Below are 15981 nucleotides of genomic sequence, written 5' to 3'. Positions count from 1 at the left end.
TTAACAATACTCTCAAAAATAACATTAATTCCTCAGCTATCACTTCAAAAAATAAAAAGACGAAGGTATTCCAGAAATGTGGTTGAATGACCCAGAGAAGATTATGCTAATTTCTAATTACCATAAGCAAAAATAGCATAGAAAGACTTCAGTTCAATCTGTGAATTAATTTATGTCAGTAATAATGAAATATTTACCAACCTGGTGGTCTTCTTCATGACTTGGTATGTCAGTTGCTAATTCTTTCAGGGCAATACAATTTATGCAATGTTCCATTTTGAACAACAACAACAACAATACACAGAATGGGACATGGTTAATTAGCTTCTACTGTTATAGAAATGGCATGTATTTCAGGACATAAATACATTACATGGCCAATAGGTGGCGCCAGACATTTTATTGCTAATCTATACAAATATAGAAATGATCAAATTTTAACATGTTTGGAATCTCTGTCAAACTAAACATTTCATTAAAGCTAACACTCACATTAAACCATTTTACTATACATAAAATGTACACTTCACTATACATTTAACATCTTCCTTCAAAAGTTCATATTTGCATTTAATCACAAACCACTATGGTGCATCATCAAATTCATTTGATGACTGACTGACATTCTGACATTCATATTTTCACATGAAACTAATGTTTCTATTTTCTGTTTACTTATGCCAGCTAAAACAATGATCTTTTATTTTAATGAATCAACATTAACAAAATTATTTTATTCTAGCCTGGGAGTCTCATGAGATTAAATTGGTAGTAAACAAACAGAACCACCATAATAAATGCAAATAGTTATGTGTAGATTCAGCACTTATTACTGCTAGCTTGAATCTCATGCACAGTTCAATTTGCTTTAAAGATATAGATATAGTTTGAATGAAAAATGTTTGAAAAGTTTTTTGGTCATGGAAGACAGAAGAGTTTTTTAGACATTTGTACGTATCTTTAGAGATTTCTGCAATCCAAAACTCAAATTGCACATAATATATATCTTTTTTTGTCAGTAAATAATGATGAGATTAAAGGTCTTGTATAGGTTAAATGTTCTAGATTCAATTTTTAGTTTTGGCACCTTGATAAATGAAGATGAAGATGTTGATCTTTACCAGGCATTTACCACTTGTTAATAAAAGCTACACCACCTTCTTGATCCCAATGGCATCTACTGTATGGTATCAGCCAACATAGAATCATCTAGTAGACAATGCAAACATCAGATGAACATGTAGTTCATTCGGTTAGTTATGAAACTAGTAATACCGACCCAGTGAGTTTATGTTCTGAATACTCCCATTCAGTTTCAACAAAATGTTTTTTTTTCTTTTTTAATGATATACTGCATAAAATGGTAAAATAAATGTTCAAATACCTAAAGTATGAAATATAATCAACTTCCTGTTTATTTGGCTTCTTCTCAGTTTGTAGACACTTGCATTTGAAGGAAAACAGGGGTCTTCGGCTTGATTCCTTATGAGTAGAGCTTTAGATTGACTGGAAAAAATATTTGATACTCATTTGATCATTTGAAGTTGAGTTGTTAAAAGACTACATCTTTTTCAAAATATTACAGTTCATGAAATATTCTGCCAGTCCATGACCGAAGTAGAAAATGACTATGTTTACTAAACACACATGCTGCGTATGTTGGGAATTACAAGCATATATAACAAAGTGTCTAATGACACGAACATCAGTGAGAATCTTTTTGTCCTTTTTCTTGTTGTTGCACATATCACAAAACACATTTTTATGACAATTCTATTCTTAGATGACTCTTCCAAAGCTATAAGAAATAAAACATTACAAAACCTGTGCACCCTGCATGTGAAATACCACCATTTCACATGTAGAGCACAACGTGATGATTAAACTTTAAATAATCTCCACAAATAAAGTGCCAATGTATTATAATCCTATAAAAAGTGTTATATGTAAAATGTTAAATGTGAAATTCCCTATTTTTAGGGTTATAGGAGGTTATATGAACTTGATTCTTGCAACATCTAACAATGTCTGGTTATTGGTAGCAAACTCTAAGCTTGACAGAGATGTGTTTTGTGCAACCTTTGCTATAATCTTTTGCTTTGTCAATAGCTGGCCAGACGTTTCATGGTTGCTAGTTATGAGGCTCTTGTTACATGGATTGTGAAATCCATCTCTGTATCAGGATACAGTCCACACAAACCTTGTGGGTGCTTGCATGCAAAAATCCTTCAGCTTCAAAACTCAAATTGCACATAATATATATTATATATGTACCATAATATATGGTATGGTATGGTATGGTATGGTATGGTATGGTATATATGGTATAGTACCATAATATATGGTACTAGAATAAACAAACTATTAAATCATGATATGATATCATGATTGTCCATCTATAATAATTACGGGTGATCCAATTTGTCTGAAAGGTTATGAATGATTAAGGTTAGTGCTAGTAACAGGTAAGCCCTTCATATCTTTTCTTAGAATTTAATGTTCACAAAATCCAACAGCATCTCTCAGTCATTATAATTTGTATGTAACTTGTTGAGATCTCCCTCTGCCTGTACATACAGTGACACGATATTTTAATTAGAAAACTCTCAATGTTTCAATTATTTTTTGCATTTTAAGGATTAGAATTAAAATTTGAAATTCTTGGCAACATGTCAAAGTCATTGTGACTTGTACAACAACAATTGGGTACAATCCACAACACAAAAAAGCAATAAAACAAAAAAATGTAAATATATGATTTAAGAAAGTTTAATTTTGCAGATCCCCATATTACACATATCCCATATTGCACACTGAACGTGCTCAGTTTTATGTAGTGATATTTAAGTGATATAGTGATATTTTTTCATAACCAATCTGACTATTGCAAATGTTTACTTGCAAAGGTTTAGTTGTTTTAGATTAAACATTAAAACTTCAGATACATTCGAACTGGCAGCTAAGTCCAACCTTTTCCCTTTTAACTTTTCACTTTCTATGATGCTTGTCTGAGAACAACTCAAGAGTAAAATAGAAGATGTAAGTATAAAAAATCAAATAAGAACTTTTTCAGTTCATAAAATAGTGACTGTGAATCAATTGTGAAATTTCTACACATAAAGAATCCATTTCAAACATATTCTATGTGGGATGATGGTACTCTGGGAAAGTAGAAATTTGCATTTGTGGACCAAAAATCTCCCCAACACATCTGCTCAATGTATGAGTTCTCCAACATTCTTACAACACAAGGACGGTAGTTGGTAAAGTATTATTATAACTTTTATAACCTTGAGAACTCTCCCTAATAGTTAGCTGAGATGATTACACTATGGTGCTTTCTACAACTGAGCACAGGTGTTTAACTTATGTTGGCCTTCAATACCTTGATATTAGACTTGATGTTATGAAACAAATACATTCAGATCTGCTTCCTATCTTTTTGCAAAATTGCCTAAATAGACAAGCAATGACTTATGACACACAAATTTAGTCCTTTTCTTCACAAAATGGACTGTGGTGGTTACTAAGGCTACTCACACATTTAGAACTTAAATTAGTCACTAAGTCACTAAGACGAACAAAATGACATTATTTTTTTTCTGAAATCACTTCTTTTGTGTGTTCCAGATTTTGTTTGTGCATGTTTCTTCTGACCTGAGCTTCGCAGCTGTCATGTCTGCTCAAGGATGAGTTCCAACATTATTACAACACAAGGACGGTAGTTGGTAAAGTATTCTTAGAACTTTTAGCACCTTGAGAACTCTCCCTAATAGTTAGCTGAGATGATTACACTGCGGTGCTTTCTACAACTGAGCACAGGTGTTAAACTTATATAGCTTACGCATTTTACAATTGCAGCTGTCTCTGGGGAAGTGCACTCTGCATTTGAATCAGAAGTCAAATTATTTCGTTCACACATATGAAAATCATTCAGTGGTATCGACCAGTACTATTGTGGTGTTCTACTACTAGGTAACACAATTTGCATGATGTTGTACCATTAATCATTGGTGTAGGACGCATTGGGCATGGGGGGGGGACGTGTCCCCACCAAAATAGAAAATAGCTGCATTTGTCCCCCCCATAAAATTACAGGGTTGGCTCTGATTTAGCAAATGTGTCCCCTCCAATATAAAACTCACTCCTCTGCCCTTGCCAATAATTAAGATTTAATTGTAAAATACATCATGTTTCATTAAAAGCTGTTTCATGTGTATGACAAGATTACACTGGTCACGCATCACTGTTTGAAAACCAGTAGACAGACTCAAGGAGGTTTATAATACAAGACCAAGACCCCCACGACTACAGTGGCATTAAAAGCTGTGCTTCTAAGTTGATATGCAGGTTACTTATGAATGTGTTCTGAATGTTTTATAAGGTATGTCTTTTACGAGTTTTATAAACCTTATTTTCAAAAGGTTATTGTGTTACCTAACATTATGCAGGATTCCCACTGAAAAGGTCATGTAAACCTCAGTAAACCTCAAGTAAAGGTCAGTTTAATGGAGATTTTCCTGTGAAATACTAGATTATTATTCATCTCCGTAATCTCCATAAAATAACTTTAGTGGGCATTGAGACATATTCATGTTTCTGACCTCATTAGTCCAAAACCTCTGCCCTTATTGCATTGCAATCGCGCTGACTAATTTTTGTATTTTTATTTTTTTGAGCAGCAACCAGCAATGTGTATTTGAATTTGAAGATGTTCTTTTCAACAAACTGGTATGTGTGTTGGTCAAAGGACATAAAACATAGTTACCTAACCTAGGTAGCTTAGGTAAATACTGCATAGTGCAACTGGCACCCGGGATACAGCTTAGCACATGAACAATCACTAACACAGCAAAGAGAGCTCAAAGTGAGGACAGGGGCTGGTAGGTTTATCTAAAGAGTGATCCAGTGTGAGCTTGCATCAGCACAGCTCAGGGAATTAATGTCACAGGCGATGTTGTTCGCCCTAAACCCCCTCTGGCTCAAGGCTTACAAACACACATAATTTCCTAAGGAGACCTAATTCTTTAAGGTTCAAGTTGGTGGAAACTACCCCTGGCCTTGGGAGATGCTTAAACCACTGTGAATGATAAGTTTCTCTATGCGAAGAGTAAAGTATTATCTGGTCAGAGGACAGAAGGAAGGAACATACAAAAGTTAAGCTTTATGTTTGAGCGCTGGTGTGATCTTCATTCTGATTTATTCACAGCCTTTGTTTTCATTGCCTTTAGATTATGTGTCTGTTGGCCTTTCCTTATGTGACTATATTAGCAAGGCTCCAAGTACCTGCAGTAGGGATGCTGTCAAAGCTACAGAACTGTATCAAATGCTTTCAATGCTAAAACTAGTCCAGCAAAAAAACTCCTAGTTTGATTGAGTTCGTGACGTTGTCACGTCTCATATTGTGCAGCACTGCCCTCTGGTGGAACAAAGCAGAATTTAGGATGACTTACATAAATGTCGTACAAATCTACTATTCAATAAAAAGTAGTTTCTTCTGCCAAACTGTATTACTAGATTATTTGGTATCACAATCCTTATATTTATATCTTCTATTAATCCCCCTCCCCAAATCTACAGACATGTATAGTACATAATCATCTTTAAAATAGGAGAGTAAAAAGCATTAGTTTCACAACAAGGAAATCCACGTAGTTATTATTATTAAGAGTTAGAAGAAAAAAAAAAGGCAGCAATGAAACATAAGTCTAACTGTCTTTTACAGTCACCCCATCTCCAGCTGTTCTTTAAAATACACTAATGATTTAAAATAAAAACACATTAATTAATGTGATTCTAGAAAAACCTTTTCATTATTGTTCTGACATTATTTTTCTAGACAGATTTGATTAAACATGTTAGGTGTTAAATCAATACTGTAGTCATGAATTCACACTCCTTAACTGTAATATTGGAATTGAACATAAAAAATGAAATAATAACATCTGAAATGCCTTGCAATGCATTATAATGTTAAACAAATGGTAATATTAAAATGCACATTTATATTAGAACTATAAATTTAAAACAGACCTTAAATTAATTGGAACATTCATCTACCGCCCAATTAGGTTATGATTCATTAAGCTGCTCTGCAAAATTCTGTGCAAATATAATCTGCGGCCACTAACACTCTATAAAATGATGCGATTGACACTGAATAAGAACATTGTATGTGCCAAACATTTATTATGTATTACTTCTTTAATTAAATCTAGCCTGAAAAAGATATTTTTTGTAGGGGGGTCAGCCACTATATGTCATCAACACCTTCACGTCAATGACAAATTTGTATCCAAAATTTTCTGAGGATCAAACTAAGCTTGCTAACTCTGAAGATGTGTGCGCTACAAGACCAAGCAGAAGAAACTTACCTGTATTTCCAGGTTACGTGCAGGTCTTCGGTGCATCCTTGGTGCAGCTCTGCAGACTGTGATCGTGCCCTCCACCCGTTTGTCCGGCCCTCCACCCGTTGCCCCTCTCCCCGGCGCCGGGCAGGGGTGGAGCGGAGCGAGGGTGAAGCTGCCTTTTATGCCACACTGTGTGTGGTGCACCGGTAGCAGCTCTGGGTCTGGAGCCAATGGGAAGGAAACATGTGCACGAGACCATCTGCAGTGGAAAAACAAATCCAGTAAAGGTGGTGTGGATTTTCAGAGCAGGGAAGTGCTGTCCAGATGCTCGAGGTCCAGGCAACAGATGCACCATGTCTCTCTCTACCACACACACACACACACACACACACACACACACACACACACACACACACACACCTTTCCGTCTTACGACACACTCTCTCCAGCTGAGGCCCAGGTCTGGACCAGTGCCAAGCAGAAGGTACCTGTCGAGCACGTTCACTGGTGCTCTGGTTTGAATCAGACATATTCAGACATTAGGTCTTCCACAGCAAGATTTAGAAACAATTTATAGACAAGTTGTAAATAAAACGTCAGCAATCTCAATTTGTAACCCCCCAGGCGTTGAAGTGATCTTATGATCATGTTAGTATTTTGCTTTATTAGTACTACATATACTATAAGTCAGAAATTATCTTTTTGTGATGTCAAAACCTTATATTTCAGGATCTGTTGTATTCGCTAACATTGTCTCCAAAATCTCACTCTTGCTGGGAAAGTGAGGTGTGGACTAATATCTTACCCTATTCACTTCAGCTCCAGAAACAGACCTGCCCGTGAGCTAATCCTGCCGGTGTTGTAACTTCTCGCTCACCCAGACACCTGTGAACGAACACCTGCTCCTTTCGGGGCCGTTTGCAAACTAAGCTGCTCTTCACCTGTTCTCATTCACAAAAACAGTGCACAGGTGGTGAATAGCTCATCTGAGCCCAAATTAGTAAAGCTGAACTGTGTCTCAAATGTAACTGAGAGATGGGTGGAGCCAAAGCTGTGTCTGTCCTGTATAAGTGTATGTATATGTTTAAGTGTAGGTCGAGATAATACAAGATGCTCCTATGAGTCAAAGTTCATGTAGTTCATGCACATTCACTATGCAGGCCAAAGGCTAAGAAGTCACTTCACTTTGCAAACATTTGTTATTCATAATATTAGTGAGTAATGCATGTTATTAAATAAAACAAATGTTTTTTTTTACATTTTTTGTGTGTTTTTGTTTAAATTCTACATACAGTCAAGCTGTCTTCCTTTAGCTGTGATAACTGCCTGACATCAGGGCATCTTTTCATGACACTTTAGCAAATGTATTGGTGGTCTTGAATATCTGTCTTACTGGTCAGATGCTTTTCTTGCTGAGCATTCCTTAAGATGAACCATAGGTCAGTTGGTGAGAGATGTACTTTCCTGTTTAAATCCTTCTGTCTTTCATTTTAATACAATATGTCTGGATCAATATCAGTTCAATTCAGTTCCTTAGAAAGCACTGCTTCTATTCAGTCAGCGTGGTCTGTATATAAGTAGAGCACACATACCACAGCACACTTAGGGCTTTTTAAAAATGCTCCTCGTAATACGTGGTGTGTGAGGCCTGATCAGAGAACAAACCAAGAAACCTTCAGTCATTTTGCCTTTGCCTTCATAATCCAGTCACGGAGACGTCAGTTTCGACTATATGAAGAAACGTTTGGTGGGGTATAGAGGGTGAAAGAGAGCAAGTGTGTTTATTAAGCCTGTTGTCCAGGTCTTCTGTTGGCATATGGCTGTAGCATCTGCCTCAGACCACTCGGGGCTCAGCCACTCAAGACACCAACTTCAGCTCATCCACAGTATGTTCTTGACAAGAAACCGCATTCTGTGCAGACCCACGTTCACCTCTCCGTAACACAACCTCCCCTAAAAAAGTGTAGACCCAAACTTCGCCACTCCGGTCCGGGTTTTGCGGTGCACCTCCATGCATTCTTAATCAGAGACTCACCCACATGCAGCATCTCTCATACAAACTTAAAAAAACTCCGCTATCAGAATGAACAAAAACATCTAAACATTAAGACACAGTAACAGGATGGACTGCCACGTCGTCCTGTCCAAGTAACAGTTTTCAAAATACAATAAAATAATTTTAAAAAATAATAAAAACAGATGACAGTGAAAAAACAGCTGTTGTGATGTATATACTATAAACCATCCTAGATTAATTAATAAAAATAATTAAATAAAAATAAATAAATAAATGTACATATAAAACTTTATAACTTACACATAAAGTCTATGAAATTTGATGTTTTTTTCTTCTTTTATTATTATTATTATTATTATTATTATTAGTAGTAGTAGTAGTAGTAGTAGTAGTAGTAGTATTAGTAGTAGTAGTAGTAGTATTAGTAGTAGTAGTAGTATTTGTTGTTGTATTGGATAATTTAAGTAAGTATAAGAGTTAGGAGACCGATGCTTTCACCATGACGGCGGACTACAGGCTCAGCTTTCTATTTTTTTCCTTCAAGAAAAACAAAAAGTGAACTTCCTGTTTCGGGGTGGTCCACGGAGTCTGGGACGGAGGGAGGGGGACAGGGGGAAGGAGAGCTCGCATTCTCGCCCTGCCTGTGCAGCTTCGGGCTTGTGCACCCCGAACACCCAACATGGATCTTAACTTTGCCACCGATTCTGAAGTGCGGCTTTAGGCGAAACTTTTGGAGGTGTTTCTCCCCCTATGCGGCTGGAGTGGAGGACCACGCACTGGAATAAAGTGAAGACTTGGGGAGACCGGACGCCTGTCTTCATCTGCATGTGTGTGTCCTGCAGGAGAAAGAGGGGCTTTATTGGAAATTCTCCAACCCCCAGTGGGACGATCTCGGCTTTCAGCTCCGCTCCGCAGTTTTTCCAGGGAAAGCAAAAAAAATTGCTGGGATCAATTTAAGGCCACACAAACTGATGCAGACGGGCACTAGTCAATAAAGGTAGGCTTCTGTGCTGCTCTTCCACACTTAGTGACATTTTCATATTAAGTACTTGAAGTTTTATTTGAGAGAGAAAAAGAAAAAACCCCTAGAAGAAAAAATGCCATCTTTGCTATAACGTTTAAAGCTTTAAATGAGCTTATATATGGAAAGGCTATTGAGCGGCTGGATGGTGGTCTGGAGTGAGTGTGTTGGAGTGTTAATCAAGTGTTTGCGCATTGATTAGCAAACCAAACATGTGTGTGTGTGTGTGTGTGTGTGTGTGTGTGTGTGTGTGTGTGTGTGTGTGTGTGTGTGTGTGTGTGTGTGTGTGTGTGTGTGTGTGTGTTTGTGTGACACACCGCTGTGGAGAGTCACTCGACTGGATGGTGGACACAAGAACATGAGTATACACACAAACATGACAACTGGTCCCTCAATAGCTCTGGAGCTCACTGAAGATTGTCTTTAACACCCAGACTGGACCTGGTTTTGGACTGGTGACCATTAAACGCTTGATTAGAGCGCAGATATGTACATACACCCTCATGTATCTACACCAAGGGCCATTATTTCGTTTTATGTGATTTATTCCCAAAAGTAAAAGACCCAAAGTCTTTTCTCTTGCGTATACGATAAGAGAACAAACAAGACTTAAGTTTAATAGCTCAATTATTTGTCATATTTACTCGAGTGTATGTTTGAAGGTGGTCTCCTTATATTCGCTCAAGCATCCTGGTAATCGTCTGAGACCACACAAACTATGCAGAAATACGTAGATATGGACGTCAGGACTGGATATCTTATGTTTCTTTTTCGGTGTCTGCTTGAGGATGAGGACTTTCAACGTCGACTGGCGACTTGTCCTCCCGCTGTTGGCAGAATAAGCCCAGTTTAGAGGTCAACCGGTCCCTGTGTGGTTCACCTCAGCAGCTTGTTCTCCTAACCTGGAACGCCTGAGGTGCCAATATCTTTTCCAAATGTGCGACCTACCACCTAACAACAAGGTCATTTCGGTTCGGGATTTAAAACTGTACAAACCAGTCCGTAATGCGGAGAACACACGAATACGACAATGCTTTGAGAAAGTTTATGTTGCGAGAAAGTTTCAGAAATCTTTCATTTCGCTCAACACAATATGTCCCACTTCAAACTACCGTTGACAAAGATAAGCAGCGGTTCACGTTTGACCGTTGTTTGAACATTTCCGCTTTAATGGAGTTCCCATGATTTTACATATAAAGATAGTGTATATTAAGTGTAATCAAGAGGGAGAAGGGCTGAGGTGGGAAAGGGAGGAGGTCTGGCTGAGAAGATTATGTAATCTTTGCTAATCTACGTAATTGCGATGTAAAGAGCTCCGTTAGTCTCACTGTGGTTAGATCCTCTCAGCATTGTAAGAACTTTGTTTGGGCCTTACATTAGGCCTACGGTAATTAGGGGTAGCAAAAATAACAAGGGAAAATGAGTATCAAAGCTGGTCTTTTAACATCTGGATCAGGCAGGCATATTGAACTGATTTTAAATATACTTTTAGATTTTTTTTCTAGTTTAAGTACTGTGGGGTCTGTTCACTCAAGGTTCATGATAACTACACAACTTTTGCTTGATCTCTCTCCAGTAGGCCTCCAACGCCTGTTATGTTTTCATATTTCCTTTAATGTTGGACTTACCTGCAACCAGAACGTAAGGGCACACAGTGGTTAAGTGGATGAAATACAGTGAAACATCACCTCTGGATTCCTGCCTGATGTCAGGTTATTATCTTTATTTGTCAGTGAAGGTTTGAGACAGGTATACATGATGCATGTACACACATGCAGATACATGTGGGCACACACACACACACACACACACACACACACACACACACACACACACACACACACACACACACACACACACACACACACACACACACACACACACTTCTGACAGTGCCTTGCTCCAGGTTGACGTGGTAGCTGAACTTGTCCTATGAGAGGTGAGAGAGTCTCAGTAGGGTGTCTTCCTCTCCCCTGTTATTCATTATCAGTGTGTGATGGAGCAGTGTTTGGGGCAAAAGGCTCTCGTTAGCACACACTCACAGACACGCGCATGAGTGCACACACACACACACACACACACACACAAATTTGAACTTCCTTTAAAATCAGCCTTACAGACTGTCCTAAGTTCTTAACACAGAGGTGTCAAGGAGGTGGTGTATGCATGCCACACTTTGCTAACACAGAGGTGGAGGATTTGAGACTGACCTTAAGTGTCAAACGAACGTAGCCATTATGCTACTAGCTCAAGCTAATCATGCTGTAAGAGAGCTTCTCAGATGTGTGTGTAAGGTAAGCTGCATCTAAGCTGAGGGCACAGTACCAGTACAGTACAGTCTCACAAGAATTTAGGCTTTGACACAGGTTTGAAAAGTCCAAAACCGATATTTAGTGAAGCTACCGATATTTATTTTTACTCTTTTTTGTACGATTCTTAGAGGAGATCCGGTTGATTTCTGAGGGATTAGTTATTGCTTACTGCTGCGTAATGGACACTGAGTAATGGACACTGCTGGTAATGGTAAATAGCTAAATATGTGTGGGTAGGATGCTTCTTGCAGGAGTGTGCGTGTGTGTGTGTGTGTGTGTGTGTGTGTGTGTGTGTGTGTGTGTGTGTGTGTGTGTGTGTGTGTGTGTGCGTGTGTGTGTCCTCTAACTCTCATCCTGAAGCAGGCAGGCAGGCGGCAACAAGTGGTATGTTTTTTTTCCATTATGCTGGATTGCTGGATTCCTTTTTCGGGCTGTGCAGTGAGATGCAGGCATCACGTGACCTTTCCCTTTGCCCCCGCCCTCGCAGCCCCTCCCCCAGCACGCAGACCACCCTCATAGGGATCACAGCCCCCAATCAGCCCCTTTCACACCCTGTGAACCTGAAACAATCAGAGTTTAATAGCAGCTGTCCATCCGTGTGGCAGCCCGAGAAAAAGGGGTAGAGCGAGAGAGAGAGAGAGAAACAGGGTCCAACACCTCTCTCTCTCTCTACCCCTCTCTCTATTCCTTCTCTCTCTCTATCTCTCTCTCTCTCCCTTTCACTATTTCTGTCCCCTCTGAGCTTTTTAGTTTTATGCTTCTTCTCTCCTCCGTTCTTTCTGTGGAGGGACAGAAGAGACGTGCTGATACAGGACAGCCTTTATTCTCTTTGCCTTCAGCACAGAGGATGTATATTTTATTATTATTTTAATATTGGTTTTTAGATCTAAATCTTTCTTTCTTTCTTTCTTTCTTTCTTTCTTCTGTTTAAATTATGTTTACTGTTCAGATGTTCTTGCTTAATGGTTTCCTTTTCGCTCTGAAGCCAAATTGGATTTATTCAGGCCAAGCCTTGCCAAGTGGAGAAAGTGTAGAATTTCATAATCTAACAGGACAGAGAGAGCTGTTAGTACTTTTCAGGCGTATCCGTTAATGACACTGTAACATGTTCAGCACTGATTGTTGGGTCAGTGATTTGGGTCTACTCAGCAGGACTTAGGGAGCGGGGCAGGGCTTCAGCTGTGTTACTAAGTACATGGTTTGACACAAAAGGGCGAAGGCATTAGCTGTTTAGCCTGGGGATCGTCACTTCAGACCCACCCAAACAATAGAAGCGACGAAAGAAACTCCCCTCCAGTAGCAGGACTCGGTCCAAGTAGTAGTTACCTACATCTGCAAGCAGAGGGATATGGGGAAAAAGGAAGACATGGTTCAGTATTCCCGCCAGCCCAGAGATATTGTTGAATGGCCTCCCTCCCTCTGCCTAATGTGTTTCGCTATCAGCTCCGCCTCTTTTTTTTGTTCTGCTTCTGGGCTCTTTGATTGGGGGGTGGCTCCGGGACTGCCCATGTGGTAGATATTAGTAATAATACTGTAGTTAATGAGACCCAGGTGCCAAAGCTATTGTATCTAGCCCTTTCTCAGCTCTCTGTTCTTGTCGTTCCTGCTTTCTGGAAGGGCTTGTTGCAGGTTTCTGGAATCAGGGTGGGAGGATTGAGATGTTCTCTGTTCTAGAGGGGTTCAAGAAAGAGGAGGTGGCCACTTTGATTGCATTGTCCTCTGAAACACACTTGGGTTGAGTGCTTAAACAGTTGGCTAATTGAGTTAAACTGTAGAGTTGAACTCTAACGGGATATGCCCATTTTGACCAACGACCACAAAAACTGTACTCAGGAAAGACCAGAAGTTCAGAAGAATCCTTAAGTGCATGGATGCTTTGGTAGCCATTTGTATGCACTTCTGGTTGTTAATGACTTGGTATTCGTATTGTATTGATCTACAAACCGCATGAATGTATAAACCTGTTGAACATTATAAATATACTTGTATACTGAAATGGTTGTTTAAATATTTTGTGTGTTGTTTATTTAACAGAGTCCGTGCTAGAAATTACAGAACAACTTTTAATTAATATATTTTATCAATATATTTTTAAATGCAAAATTAAACCAATTTAGGCATTTTATTACTGGTAAATTGTTCAGGACCAAAAGGGTGAAATTTGGGATTGTACATGAACACGCCGGAGAGGGAGGGGTAAGAAAACACACATGGGCTGCCTCTGTGTGTGTGTGTGTGTGTGTGTGTGTGTGTGTGTGTGTGTGTGTGTGTGTGTGTGTGTGTGTGTGCAAGCACCATATGGGTGGCTAGACCACCTCTTGCTGCAGAACTTAAGTAAAGTCTGTAGAACAGGTCTGCAGACTGGCGTGTAGTTAAAGACTTCCCCATCCACACACACACACACACACACACACACACTTCCAGAGACAGACATTACACAATTAAACGGTGTGCCCAAATTACCATTGCACTAAAGTTTAAGAGAGCTGTCTTTCTTTCACTGTGCTGTGCGCATTTTAACATATTTTCCAGTATGTATGAATGTGATTTATGTGTGTGTGTGTGTGTGTGTGTGTGTGGTAATGACTCACTCATGTCTATGGCTTAGAACAGAGAGGAGGTGGTGTTTATTATTCGCTCTAGTTGCCACGGAGACAGTAGTGTCTTGTACTGCCATCAGTATAATCACAGAGCTTTGATGTTTCTTTTCTCCACACCTGGATTTGCACTCTTTAACAAATGAGGTCTAACGGAGAGGGCCACGCAATTAGCACAAACACTGTGAAATTCAGACATTTGCTTGCAGTTACACAAGACGTTATGCTGATAAAGAGTTGAATTTTGATTACCCTGTGTAGTGGATACACACACAAATACACCCACAGTTTCTCTCTCTCTCTCTCTCTCTCGCTCTCTCTCTCTCACACACACACGCACGCACACACACACACACACACACACACACACACACACACACACACACACACACACACACACACACACACACACACACACACACACACACACACACACACACACACACAGAGATACACAAAGTATCTATCCATCCAGTGCATGCGAATGGCAAACCTAATTAATTCTTAGTAAAATAATATTGTTGGCCAGCTCTGAATAAGAGTGTCATTACCAACTGGGCCTTTCAGCACAGGAAACATACAGCGCAAGACTGAAAAGGAGTGAGAGTTAGAAGAAACTGGAGGGAGAGAGAGAGAGAGAGAGAGAGAGAGAGAGAGAGAGAGAGAGAGAGAGAGAGAGAGATGCAGATTAAATCCACTGAGTCAGGCTCTCAGATTTATGCCCATGGGCCGCTACTTCTTGGGTGGGCTGGAGCAACAGTCTGGAGGAGCGAATCAGAGAGAGAGAGAGAGAGAGAGAGAGAGAAAGAGAGTGCTCTGCTCTGCAGGCATATGTCTGAGTCCAAACTCCTTCTTTCTTCTTTTTGTGAATTCATATGTACACAATCTTATTCTTCTTTTTAATCTTTATAATCCCATGTTTGTTATCATACCTATTATTGTCTTTTATTTATTATCTTACCTATTACATTTGTAATGTTTCTGTATTTTTCACAATGATTTTGGTGTTCCACTCTACTGTACTGTTTATGTTACTTGTGTTTATGATCTGCACAGGAATGCATGGATGACGACTTTACTCCCTGAGTGTGTGTGTGAGAGACAGAGAGAAAGAAAGAAAGAAAGAAAGAGGAGTCTTGAGACTCTGAGACTATGTTTTACACCCAAAATCATGTGCCTTTGGAAAGAAAGTGTAATGGATTCCCATGAGCATTCATTTGTATTTTTTACATCAAAGTTATGACCTCATTATTTTTGACACTAATACTTTTTAGATGCCCCCAGAGTCCAGGGCAATTATTTTACCTCGCCGTTCACCAAGCCACGGCATTTCAGCAGGCTGTCCTGAGCAGCCAGAGGAGGATAGTGGCATGAGCTGCTCTAGGCCCAGTGTGCACGTGGGGCCCGGGGTGCGCGTGGGGCCCAGTGGCGTGAGCTGCTCCAGGCCCTGGGTGCGCGTGGGGCCCGGGGTGTACGTGGGGCCCAGTGGCGTGAGCTGCTCCAGGCCCAGGGTGCGCGTGGGGCCCGGGGTGTACGTGGGGCCCAGTGGCGTGAGCTGCTCCAGGCCCAGTGTGCGCGTGGGGCCCGGGGTGCGCGTGGGGCCCAGTGACAGGCTGCCTTCCAGGCTGAGCTCCTGATCTGATAAGGCCGGCTCTGCTATGAGCGCCTCCGTGCCAGCGTGCTC

General features: G+C 39.9%; 1 protein-coding gene and 1 long non-coding RNA gene across 4 annotated transcripts in view; one reads left to right on the top strand and one right to left on the bottom strand.

Moving 5' to 3' along the window:
* The window catches only part of LOC143521347 (uncharacterized), a 62278-nt gene that overhangs the window by 8447 nt on the left and 37850 nt on the right, over positions 1-15981 (bottom strand). Inside the window, exons 3-4 of one of the 2 annotated variants that reach the window (XR_013132723.1) lie at positions 6375-6609; positions 887-1506 (exon numbers count right to left, since the gene is read on the bottom strand). This is a non-coding gene — a long non-coding RNA (uncharacterized LOC143521347). Of the gene's footprint in view, positions 1-886; positions 1507-6374; positions 6610-15981 lie in introns of those variants that run through there. The other variant, XR_013132722.1, reaches the window with a different exon arrangement.
* The window catches only part of gli1 (GLI family zinc finger 1), a 40396-nt gene continuing 33393 nt past the window's right edge, over positions 8979-15981 (top strand). For both annotated transcript variants that reach the window (XM_077014112.1, XM_077014110.1), the window contains exon 1: positions 8979-9364. The gene's annotated coding sequence lies outside the window, so the exon portion shown is untranslated. The remainder of the gene's footprint in view (positions 9365-15981) is intronic.

Source organism: Brachyhypopomus gauderio, chromosome 8 (assembly GCF_052324685.1).
Source record: "Brachyhypopomus gauderio isolate BG-103 chromosome 8, BGAUD_0.2, whole genome shotgun sequence".
In the NCBI taxonomy this organism is placed as follows: Eukaryota; Metazoa; Chordata; class Actinopteri; order Gymnotiformes; family Hypopomidae; genus Brachyhypopomus; species Brachyhypopomus gauderio.
Note: the sequence above shows the minus strand (reverse complement) of the source record. Positions and strands in the feature narration are given on the sequence as shown.